We start from the raw sequence: 13104 nt of genomic DNA, 5'->3' as shown, positions 1-13104 counted from the left end.
TGAACCAAGGTCTGTCCTGGGTCAGCCACATGAAAGGCAAATGCCCTAAAGTGTGCTATCAATCCTGCCCCTTTCTTGTTTTCTTAATCTCTTTGTACCCCTGTTTCAGTTCCATTCATCTGGAACTAGATTCTGGCAGTATCAGAAAAATATTCCTCTGGTAGAGAAAGTATAAGTATAAGATCTGAATATGGATTATGATTTGAATCTCTCTTACAAACACTTCAAACCTTTTAAGACTCTACATAATAAAAACTTTATTTAGGCAAGTAATTTTAAATATTTTGGGATGCCAGAAATACTACACTAGTAGCTGTACCTTCAAATTGAACAACTAATGGTGTCTACTTGTGGTTCAACCAGAAGAAGACAGTTTTTAAACAGTAATTGAGGGCCATGGCATTATTTGGGAGATGATCCCAAGAAGACTCAAATGAGGGGTTGGGAAAGAAGAGAGTAAAAGAGAAGTTAATAAAGTGTATGCTAGTTAACAGGGCTTGCATCTATTCCACCTGTGATGTCCCTTGAAGAAATAGTCCTTGAAGTGTAATTGCTCTCCAAATCAGTAGCATGTACATCATCTGGGAGCTTTTCATAAGCCCATATTCCTCTGTATATATCACAGATCAACTAATAGAGGCTGTAGTGTGGGTATCAATAATATATATCATTCAATCTTTCCGGATAATTCAGAAACCTACTGAAGTTTGAAAACCACTAGTATAAATCAGCCACAGACTGTCAAATTGACAGGCTGGATGACGGGTGTGAGAATTTATAAACTCACTTTTCTAAAATATTTTTTGGTTTTTGGTTTTTGGGGCACACCCTGTAACACCCAGAGGTTACTCCTGGCTATGCACTCAGAAATTACTCCTGGCTTGGGGGACCATATGGGATGCCGGGAATTGAACCCAGGTTCATCTTGAGTCAGCCACATGCAAGGCAAATGCCCTATTGCTGTGTTATCACTCTGGCCCCAATAAACTCACTTTTCTGATTGATGTTTCTTGGTGGTCTAAATCCCTTGGCACTCTGGATTTCTTTGAGCATAGTTTGAACAAATGCCCCTTGTGCTGGAGAAAACTTTCAGCTAGGAATGGAAAGATCATTTAGGTGGGAGACTTCCAGGCTATTCAGGAAGTCTTCATAAATTGTGGGTGGAACAGTAAAAATGTCTGCTACACACACTAAGAATTCAATGTTGTGCTCACTTCGGTAGCACATATACTAAAATTGGAACAATACAGAGAAGATTATCATGGCCCCTGCGCAAGGATGACACGTAAATTTGTGAAGCGTTCCATATTTTTACAGACTCAAAACCAGCTTAAAAGAAAAACTGAAAGACCTACTTTATGACAAGACTGGCCAACAGACACACCAAACTTCAATAGAAAGATGGCACTAAATCTCAGGACAATTCTTTCTCTCAATGTCAATGGACTAAATGCACCAGTTAAGAGACACAGAGTGGCTAAATGAATCAAAAAACTCAATCCAACCTTCTGCTGCCTCCAAGAAATGCATCTGAATAGTCAGAACAAATATAGACTCAAAATAAAAGGCTGGAGGAAAATCATCTAAGCAAACAACATCCATAAAAAAGCTGGAGTAGCCATACTAATATCAGATGATGCAAACTTTATACTCAGGAAAGTTATAAGGGACAAAGATGAACATTTTGTATTAATCAAGGGATATATACAGCAGGAATAAATCACTCTCCTAAACATATATGCACCAAGTGAGGGGCCAGCAAAATATTTAATAAAATTGTTGACAAATCTAAAAAATAATATCAATAACAACACAATAATTGTGGGAGACCTCAACACGGCATTGTCAACACTTTATAGGTCAACCAGACTGAAACCCAACAAGAATATACTAGACCTGAAAAGAAAAATGGAAGAAAGAGGCCTAGTAGATATATATATAGGACACTCCACCCCCAGAAGCCTGGATACACATTCTTCTCTAATGTATATGGGACATTCTCCAGGATAGACTACATGCTAACACATAAAACATACCTCCATAATATCAAGAGGATAGAAATTTTGCAGGCTACCTTCGCTGACCTCCATAATATCAAGAGGATCAGAACCTATGGGACACAGCAAAAGCGGTACTGAGAGGAAAATTTATAGCTTTGCAAGCACACATCAGGAAAGAAGGAGCATACCTGAATAGCTTAATGACGCAGCTCATAGAATTAGAAAGTGCTCAACAAAAGGAACCAAAAATAGGGAGACAGAAGGAAATAACAAAGCTGAGAGCAGAAATCAATGAAATGGAAACACAAAAAACAATCTGAAAGATCAACGAAAGCAGAAGTTGGTTCTTTGAAAAAATAAACAAGATTGATAGACCACTGGCAAAACTAACAAAGAAAGAGAGAGAGAGAGAAACTTGATAACTCGTATTAGGAATGAAAAAGGAGAGATCACTACTGATATGACAGAGATTCAAAGGGTAATCAGAAACTACTTTGAGAAACTCTTTGCCACTAAAAATGAGAACCTGGAAGAAATGGATACATTCTTGGACTCTTATAATCTTCCACAGAGGAATATTGATCTTTGGTGGTGGGATATGTGTGATAATATTGTACTACTAAGACCTTTCAACATTTCCATATGTATAAATGTTATCTAAAAAAGAATATATTATATATAGTAAAGATACAGGTCAGGAAGTTGGATTCATACTGTATAAATGAAGAGGCTTTTTATATAATAATATCCTGCAAACAATGACAATGATTATTTAGAGACAGTGGTTGAGTCTCTGAAAAGCTGTCTAGATGTATCTTATGAAAGACAAATTCTCCTAATTTCTAGAACTTTGGTCAATAAATGAATATATGTTGTGGTACCACTTGAAGATGGGCAAGCAAGAGTCAGACCTTTCTTCAGTGACAGCTTGCTCAGGTGACTGACTAATATGAATATGTAGGCTTGAATCCTCTTCCTTCATGATTCAATTCTAAAGGACATGGTGTCTTAGTTCAGCTTTTTCCTGTGCTCAATGCAGCTTTCTTTCCCTCCCACAAATATTGATCCCTTTCAATAAATCTCCTATAACCTAATATTCATTCTAAACTTTGATTTATAGGAAACCCAAGCTGTATCTGAGACATTACATATGATGTTATTGGTTAATAGTAATCCTCAGTTGGATAAGCTACTGGTTATGTCTATAAATATTGGGCTTGTTCTATGTTCAGCTCTTACTGTTTAACAGCTTTTCTTTAGTGTTAGATCCAAGGAGCCTCTTACCATTTACAACACTGCTGCTCTTCTGAAGTTTGGTGGAAGAGTGCCAGCTTGTGTTTCTCAGTGGCATCTCTTTTTTGCTGCTAGAGTTGTTTTCTTTTAAATTTACATATAACAAGTGCACAGATTCTGTGTTGTTTGAGTTGACAAATATTTATGCTTGTGTAACCAACAGCTCCACTATGATAGAAAATATCTTTCTTGTCCTATATTTTCTTGTGCTCCTTCCCTTCATCTTCAAACAATCCCTATTTTTGTTTCTATTACCAAAACTTCTAAAATTTCACATGAATTCAATAATATAATATATACTTTCACTTAATATAATGACTTCGAGATTTGGATACTTTGAGACACTGGATAGTGTCTGAATGAGTTGGGGCTTCCATTTAAATACTGATTTTTTTCCTGTTTCTTATTTTCTTAAAATTTAGGCACCATGTTTTAGAAATATTTTAATAATAGAATCTTGGCTATTAAATATTCAAACTCCAGACCCACCACCAATATTGCTGTTCTTCTTCCACTGATGTAAGTTTCCCTCTCTCTTCTGTTGAAGAGTTTGATTTCCTACCTTCTTTCTACCAGATATAAAACTTTTTATTTTTACCATTTTATTTTTACTTTATCTTTTTACCAGAGATAAAACTGAGGACCTTACATATAAGTCTAAGTATTCTATTGCTAAGCCCATATCTATCCCCTCTTGAGAATTTTGGAATTTACTTTTTATTAACTTGTTCCAATACATTCTCTAGATATAGGAACCTATATACTACACATATATATGTACATATGATATATATATACTATCTGCATACTATATTTTATGTTTAGTAATTTATTATCTGGTCATTCAGAAAAAATTCTTGGAAAACTTTCATACCCTAGTATCTTTATTTTCCCCTAGAATCTCAATCACATGAGATTGTTATGAGTCTCAAAGACCATTATAATTTCTTTGAGATCCTATTATCATAAATAAATATTATTTATAAACATTTGGTTTAATTTTTTGAAGTTTATAAAAATGCTGATTCGTTTTAGCAACAGCAATATATGTTTCAAAGTTATGGAGACAGGAAGCCTGTGATCAGGCTACAACAATGCCTATAATATTGAGTTTCTTTTATAGTCCTCCTACTGGCTTCTACATAACTATCTTCTCAAAAGAACTGAAGGGGATGAGCAGGGAAAGGGACTTTAAGGAGAGGGAGAAGCACACAGGCACTGGAAAAGGTTCTATATATTTCCTTAATAAAGGTACAAATCCTATCATGAAAACTTCACCCTGATAATTTCATTCCCTCCCGAATGTTCCATTTTCAAACATCATAACTTTGGGGATTACAATTAGATATGAATTCCTAAGAACTTCATACAAATTATGATACTTTCGTAGTTTTTCTTTTAATTGCTGAGGAGTATTTTTGTTTTGGTGTTTGAGTCTGATCATTTTTTATTTCCACTCAATGTTCACATGACTGTTTGGCCTTGGTACCTTCTATTTTTCTCCCCCTCAATTCATGAGGCAGAACAAGATGATTCGTGGTGTTATTTTTTGGGGGGATGTACTAGTGTATATTTATTTTGATGTTTTTGGACAATTGGATTGGATTTTAAGCTTTAGCCATATTATAAACACTAATGTACAAGCATTTGTGGACATTTTTAGTAAGAAGATGCAAAATTAATGGATCAGAGGTTAATATATGTTTATCATTTTTTTTAATTTTGGTTTTGGACCATACCCAGTGACACTCCTGTCTATGTGCACAGAAATTGCCCCTGGCTTGGGGGACCATATGGGATGCTGGGGGAAGGAACTGTGGTCCATCCTAGGTTAGCTCATGCTAGGAAAATGCCTTACTGCTTGCGCCACCGCTCCGGCCCTTATATGTTTATCTTTATAAGAAACTGCCTAACACTTTTTTCAAATTGTTTTTTATTTATTTTCTCTTTCAGTAAAAGATTTTGATATTTGATTGCTTTAGATATGCAGATTCAATCAGCATTAGAGCAGGTGTTAATCTCAGAGTCTTATACTTTCTACCAAGGGCCTCTACTATTAAAAGAGAAAAATCATACTTTGAGAGTGGAGTATGGCTGGAATAAACCAACAGTGATTATTGTTTTTCACTGCATCACTGAAACTCATGAGTTTATCTTAAAGGCCACAAAAACTTGTATTTTATTTTACTAAAATTCCATGAAGAGTCTGAAACTTTATCACTTGGTTTGGGGCTCTTCTTTTACCATCATTTCCCAACATGCAGGTAGATCCTGAGTTTGAAGTGTACCTCTAGGAGATAATAAGGAAACTTCAGAAACAAATTTAGCTAACCTTCCATTATTTGGTTTTAGGGCCCCATCTGGCTCTGCTTTCTTCTGGCGCTGTGCTCAGAGATCAATTCTGGCTGACTAGAGAATGACAGGGATCAATCTGGTTGACATAGGTAAGACTCACACCCTACCCACTCTACTATCTCCAGCACCTAATTACCTCTTTTTTTCTTTCCAGGTCGAATATAAGTTGTAGGGAAACCAGGGACCACACTGCTATTAAAACAGCAAAATAAAACAAAAACGAAACAAGCAAATACTAGAACCTGATTTTCTTACACAGCAGCTAAGAACAATGATATCATACAGAACTGAGGCTCTTGGTCACTTCTTTGTGGGTTTATTTTATTTTATTTTTAGGAGGAGCAGTAAGATATTGCCCAGGCACAGCTTTGTCAGAAAGAGTTCATGGTTTAATACCGCCTCCACTGATGAAGCCACGGACACCAGTTCCTTTGAAGGTAGAAATGGACTTTTTTTTTCTAGCAGGAATAACACCTTACATTAAGTGGACTCAGAAGGCAAGCACTCAAAATTGTTCATAAATTAGAGTAGACTCAGAAGGCAGGCACTCAAAATTGTGGATAAAATTAATACCGTATTTGCCGGCGTCTAAGACGACCCCCTAATTTTGCAGTTAAAACATAGGTTTAGGCCTATATTCGCTGTATCAGACAGAGCATTCCTGTGCTGCAACTGTATGTACCACAATCCCAACAAGCAAAGGTTCAAAGGTTATACTGTAATAGACTTCCTCTCTGACTCTGGCCAATCTGAGCAGGCTTTTTACAGTTTAGATTTGGGTCCAGAACATTGTCTAATTTGCATGCATAAAAAGCCTGCTTGGATTGGCTGAGTTAGAGAGGCGTTCCGAGTAGCCTTGCAGTGATTGGTGCAGGATCGAGTTGGAAAATTCGTTTTGTGGCAATATTCAGACAATTTTCGTTTAGCGGCATATTGAAACATTTTTCGGGATATACTCGGCGTGTAAGACGACCCCCGATTTTCTGTTGACATTTTTTTGTTTCAAAAGTCGTCTTACCGGAAAATACGGTATACCAAATGGGAAGTTGGAAAGTGACAATAGCTATTCGAAACACAAACCTCAAACTGCAAGAAACTACCCAGAAATAGTAGCCTCCCCAGCCCTCCATAGGGAGATTAGTGTGTAAGAAAGAGTGATGACAAAGATTTTGGGCAACACCTGGCTTTGTGCTCTGTTGGCAGAGCCAGTGTCCCTTCATCTCATTTTATGCAAGAGATTCTGGGGAGGGGGAGCCTAGCCAGTTCTACACCTTGGATTGATGGACACCGTAATAGCTGTATCCCCCTGGACCCTTCTAGGTTCGGGCTGTAAATTGGCCTGTAAACTCCTAACCAAGGAGCAAATGCTATGTCAAGTGCGTTCCTGGCGACACTGCTGTGCTGATCTTCACTACCACAACAAAGCGTGTAGACTCAAGAACACTGCAACCAAGTGTGTGAAGACACCGCAACTCATGTGAAAGAGTACTTTGTTCAAGTATGTGGACAACACGGCGAAATGTGTATGGTCCTCAACTATTGCAGAAACAACAAAGGGAAGGGAAGGAGAAATGAAAGAAATCAGTTACTTGTAGTTCAAATATGATTCACAATTTTTATTTGGTGTGATGAACCATGTTCTGGGATTTATAAAATATGGAAAGATTAAAAACGATTAGAGGCTAATCTCTATCCAGTAGTGCTCAGGGACCACTTGGATTCAGTGCTCAAGAAATCATTTGAAATTGAGGATTCTCAATCTTTACTATCTATATTCAGATAATGTGCTCCAGCCCTTTGAGTGTCTTCCCAGCCAAAATGGGAACATTTTACAAATTAAAATCTAGATTTTCCTTCTAAAAAATTGGAAAATCTGATGTCACTGTGTCTGTTTCTTCCTTGGCTGAAATGTCTTGGACATAAATAGACATATTTAGAAAGATCATATTCATTCTGGTCTTTATAGTTGTCTTTGTGCCTCCCCATTTTCCTTGTTTATGATTCAACACCTGCAGACATCTAAGTCTTTAGGTTCTGTTCCATGACAGCTTCATTATCTCTGCTGGTTCAAGTTCATTTTTCTCTTTAACTCTGTTAAATGCAGGTTTATTTATCTTTTGTACTTTCCTCCCATGCCTATATATTTTATTGCTATGATTTTGGTGCAGATCTGTTCTTTTTCATATCTTCAAAATTTAAAATGTTAATTTTGAAGTCATTTGAAAATTCATATGCAGTTGTAAGAAATAATACCAAGACATCATAAATACTCTGTATTTAATCTCTCCCAATAATAACATTTTATAAATGGATAGCACAGTATTAAGATAATTACAGAATAATTACATTTATATAATATATTCACTCACATTGATTAATTCCCCAGTATTATGTTTAATTATTGTGTATTTTTATATGGTGTGTTAAGTCCCATACAACTGATTCACATATGTAGGTTTATCTTTTTACCACCACAGTTAAGATATAGAGCATTTCTATCATATCAAAGATTATTTCAGTTGTAGCAAACCTAGTTTTCTTTCCACTTCCCTTCCCTACACCATAATTAATTTTCAGAAAGCACTAATTTGTTCTTAATTTATATAATGCTTTAATGTATTATTTAAACTTTGGCATTGGCTTTTTTCATTTAGATAATTTCTTGAAGATTCATCCAAGTTGGTGTTGCTTTAAGAGTTATCTTTTCTTTTTCTTTCTTTCTTTCTTTCTTTCTTTCTTTCTTTCTTTCTTTCTTTCTTTCTTTCTTTCTTTCTTTCTTTCTTTCTTTCTTTCTTTCTTTCTTTCTTTCTTTCTTTCTTCTTTCTTTCTTTCTTTCTTTCTTTCTTTCTTTCTTTCTTTCTTTCTTTCTTTCTTTCTTTCTTTCTTTCTTTCTTTCTTTCTTTCTTTCTTTCTTTCTTTCTTTCTTTCTTTCTTTCTTCTCTTCTTCTTTCTTTCTTTCTTTCTTTCTTTCTTTCTTTCTTTCTTTCTTTCTTTCTTTCTTTCTTTCTTTCTTTCTTCCTTCCTTCCTTCCTTCCTTCCTTCCTTCCTTCCTTCCTTCCTTCCTTCCTTCCTTCCTTCCTTCCTTCTTCTCTCTTTCACATTTTGGGTCAGACCTGGCAAAAAGAAATAAAAAAAGAGTTCATTCTTCTTTAATACTAATTAGTTCCCATGGCATAATCCATCAGGGTGACTGTTCTATTTCCAGCTTTGAGCTATTATGAATAAAACTGCTAATAGCATTTATATACAGATCTTATATGAACATAAATTTTAATCTTTCTGGGATAAATGCCCAAGAGCACATTTTTCCAGATCATATGCTAATTGCATATTTAGTTTTGTTTAAATTATAAATGTACTTTTTTTTAACAATGGATGTATCATTTCACATTCCTACCAGCAACATATGAGTGATCCAGTTTCTCTACTTCATTGCCAATATTTGGCATGTCACTTTTTTTTGGCATGTCACTTTTTAAGATATAAATTACTTTATTTAAAGATTATGTATCATATAGTTGACATAGTTGATGATAGTATATTTGTTTCCAGGTATGTGGGAGTGAAATTATTAAAAAAGGAAAAAGAGTACAGCAAGAAAAACATTTATGAAAATTGTATATTGAAATGAGTTCATTACAACATTGTCAGAGGCGTAATAAGCTTTTGTTGCTAGTTGATCATCCTATTTGTTCTTTTGTTTCTGTACATTAGGTAGCTTCAGATACATATTGGCTTCTAATTTGGTGTGTTTCTATGTGGATGACAGTATTAAAAAAACTGGAGTTGCATAATTCCAAGCACAACTGTAGCTTTTGTGGAGTGTGGTTTCAACTGTCAAGGAGTTCAGAAGTACAAGAAGGTGGAGTGGATGGGATGCTCACACTCACTTCAAGAAGGTCCTGGAGATGTCAGCCCAAATACCGGCATGCCTGGAGGTTTGGTCAGATTGGTGTCTCTGCAGAGAGTCATAAAGGAGTGGTGAAGCAAGGCCTGAGGTGAAGTAGAAATTGTGGGTGATGGCAGTACGTCTTCAGTAGGGCAGGCACTTGGCCTGCCCTCTCCTCTAGAGATTAACAGATTTCTGCTGTGCAGACAGTGTACCCATAATTTTTCATGGCTTGGTTTACAACTCTTGAGGACAGAGTGAGTCTATGGAGCTGGCTGAATACAGACATGATGACTGAGTTTGTGGGCATAATTTCAGTTGCCAGGGCTTCTGGAAGTACAAGTTCTTCTGGGTGGTTGTGGTGAGGATGGCCATATTCACCCAAAAAAAGTCTTTGTGATGTCAGACCAAATATTGCCATACTGTAATACTGAAAATACTGGTATTTTCATTCTTCTGTGATAAATACCCAGGAGTACATTTTCCCAGATCATATATTAAATGAATATTTAGTTTTGTTAAAAACAAAGCTGTTTTCTTTTTACAATGTACATATCATTTCACCAACAACTTATGAGTTTCTTCAATTCATTGCCAACATTTGGCATTGTCACTCTTTAAAATTGTTTGTTTTTTGTTTTGTTTTGTTTTTTTTTTTGGGTCACACCTGGTAGTGCTCAGGGGTTACTCCTGGCTCTACACTCTGAAATCACTCCTGGCAGGCTTAGGAGACCATATGGGATGCCAGGATTCGAATCACTGTCCTTCTGTTTGCAAGACAAATGCCTTACCTCTATGTTATCTCTCTGGCCCCTAAAATTGTTTTTAAAGCAAGTATATATTTGCAGTAGTATTTTCTTGTTGCTTCAATTTATATTTTCTTGATGGATCATTATGTTGAAAATCTTTCTTTGGGCTGTTTTTGTCATCTGTAAATCCTCTGGTGAATGGCCTGTTCAGTAGGGAGGAGGTGAATTAGATTTATCTTATATTAAGTTTGGTTGGAAGTCTTCTTATCTTAATGTGTAGAAATCCATAATCCAGTGTCTTTTGTTTTTTGAAAAACCTGCCTGGAATCCCCACCCCAACTCTAGTTGTGAACATGGCTTGGCATTTTGTTTTAAAACAACTTTATTATAATTGGAACATCTTTATATTAATTATTCTAGCTTAAGTAATTTCAGAACCAACTTTCAGAATTAATTTCCAAACTAAGTCTGGGAATGTTCTCATTGAAAAATATTAGTTTTTGTATTTATTCTTCTCATTCTTCATTACATAATATCTGTTTCTTTGCTGTTTAGTAGAAAATGCCTATCTACTCAAGCTCAGACTTAAATATTTCTTTGTAGGTTCAGTGAGAGAAAGTGGAGAAGGCTTAGCACAGACTCCAAATATGGAGTCACTCTAAGTGAATGTCTGCTCAACCTACCCTAAGGATTTTCTGCAGGCATTTTTTTTTGTACTAACCATGGCTTCGTGGGAATCTTTGATTTATTATCTGGGTGTGTGCTCTGCCCGTGAACATGGCAACATATAGTGTCAGATAGTTATTTCTCTCAAAGCAATTTTCAATTTTATGGTGGGGATTGGATGGGGAATTGGTGAATTAGCACTTCCTACTTCCTTCCCATTTGGTTCTATAATTCTGAGGATTGCTTTATGTAGACTTTTAGGGAGTCCCTGAAAGGACTGAGGAGGCTACTGTGCTTATTTATAAAGAGCCAGTGCTTCAAGAATATTAGAAAAGAAATATTTTACCACAAATGTTAACATTTATTATGTTCGCTTTGTCATTCTCTTACTTTTTCTCTTTCTCTCTGACCAAATGTCAGTGTGCATTACTGAAATAACATGAAATACTCTTACATAACCACCAAACTATTATATAACAACAACAACAACAAAACAGGAATTAAAATGGAAACAGTAGTAATTGCTAAACTGCAGATCTTATCCAAATGTTGTCAATTCTCAATGATTTATTTTATAGAAATAAAAAGTAAAAAATATTTTCTGGTTTAGGAGTTGATCCAGGCTGCCATTTGTCTTTAGAGTTTTAAAACCTGAGAATTTTTTTAATATTAAAATTTATATTTTACTTTCATGACCATAGCATTTAACAAAGAGTAAAGGCTAATTATTTTGTAAAATGTCCTTCAATTTGGGATTGTCTGATGTTCCTCATGATTATATTTAATTAATATGTTTTTGGCAGAAATATCCCAGAAGCGATATATATTCTTTCCAGTGAATCCTATCTGGATGGATTTTATGATCACTTGTTCCATAAATTGTTGATATAAAACTAGTTATTTTTGGGGCTGGGTAGGTGGCGCTGGAGGTAAGGTGTCTGCCTTGCAAGTGCTAGCCAAGGAAGGACCGCGGTTCGATCCCCCGGCGTCCCATATGGTCCCCCCAAGCCAGGGGCGATTTCTGAGCACATAGCCAGGAGTAACCCCTGAGCGTCAAACGGGTGTGGCCCAAAAACCAAAAAAAAAAAAAAAAACCAAAAAAAAAACCCAAAACAAAAACAAAAAAACTAGTTATTTTTAAAATAAGAACTTCAAAAAGTCAACTAGTAGGACCTTTGTATTTTATGTTCTTCTGTGTGAGGATTCACTTAAAATTTGTACATTAGTAGAGCTGGAGAAATAGTACGGTGTATAGGGTATTTGCCTTGCAAGCAGCCAATTCATCAATCGCTGGCATCCCAAATGGTCCCTTGAGCCCTACTAGGAGTGATTCCTGAGCAAAAAGTCAAGAATAAGTCCTTCACATAGCTGGATATGCCCCACAAATAAACAAAAAGTGTACCATATCAGGCTAATGAAATCAAATTTTTCCTTAGATGTTCTTTCTTTCATAACATCCATGCAGTTTATGTGTAGTTTAAGTGCAGGTCTATACACAGGGAAAGTACTGAGGATGCCCAAAGATTAAACACAATTATTTTTTTCCCTCAGCCATTGGGATTCAGTTTAATTGAGGACTGTGGAGATGCAGTAAGGGTAGGTATGTTAAGTTCTCTGAATTCTGTTTTACCCCACTTTGGTCTAGACATGGAAGGCTCAAAAATATGGTAGGATGAATACCTGATCACGAAGAATTTTTGCTTTTTGACTACAGACTTGGAGATCTAGATTATATAGCTATGCCCATTGTGTTTATTGATTAAACTGCAGTGTAGAAAGTAACCACTCTCAGCAGAAAATCTTTTGAACTTGGTCAAAAAACTTAAATCTCAGTTTCTTCACCTGTAAATGATAATTCAATATTTTGCCTTCTAGTTCTATGAGACACTATAATATGAAGCATGAATGAGCATGGATGAGACAAAATGAATATGAGACAATAGAATTGCTATACGATGCAGGTAGCACCTAGAACACATGAGTACTCAATGTTAATTATCACTGTTAATGTTAATAAATAAGAAGTCCTTATTGGGAATTAGGAGATCTGCTTTGAATCTCAACTACAATTTTTTCCTGACTTTGGGACTTTGCGAATTGTATAAATTCGCCATTATCCAGCAGGTTACTGCAATAAGCTGCAAGTCTGCCT

The 13104-nt window shown here is 35.8% G+C and overlaps 1 protein-coding gene and 1 non-coding gene across 3 annotated transcripts in view; one reads left to right on the top strand and one right to left on the bottom strand.

Moving 5' to 3' along the window:
- SNX5 (sorting nexin 5) overlaps positions 1-13104 on the bottom strand; it is a 1173556-nt gene that overhangs the window by 729151 nt on the left and 431301 nt on the right. The window lies entirely within an intron of this gene.
- Positions 1207-1313, top strand: LOC126012893 (U6 spliceosomal RNA). The gene has a single exon (XR_007497239.1). It is a non-coding gene; the product is annotated as a U6 spliceosomal RNA (small nuclear RNA).

This window comes from Suncus etruscus, chromosome 6 (genome assembly GCF_024139225.1).
Source record: "Suncus etruscus isolate mSunEtr1 chromosome 6, mSunEtr1.pri.cur, whole genome shotgun sequence".
NCBI lineage: Eukaryota > Metazoa > Chordata > Mammalia > Eulipotyphla > Soricidae > Suncus > Suncus etruscus.
Note: the sequence above shows the minus strand (reverse complement) of the source record. Positions and strands in the feature narration are given on the sequence as shown.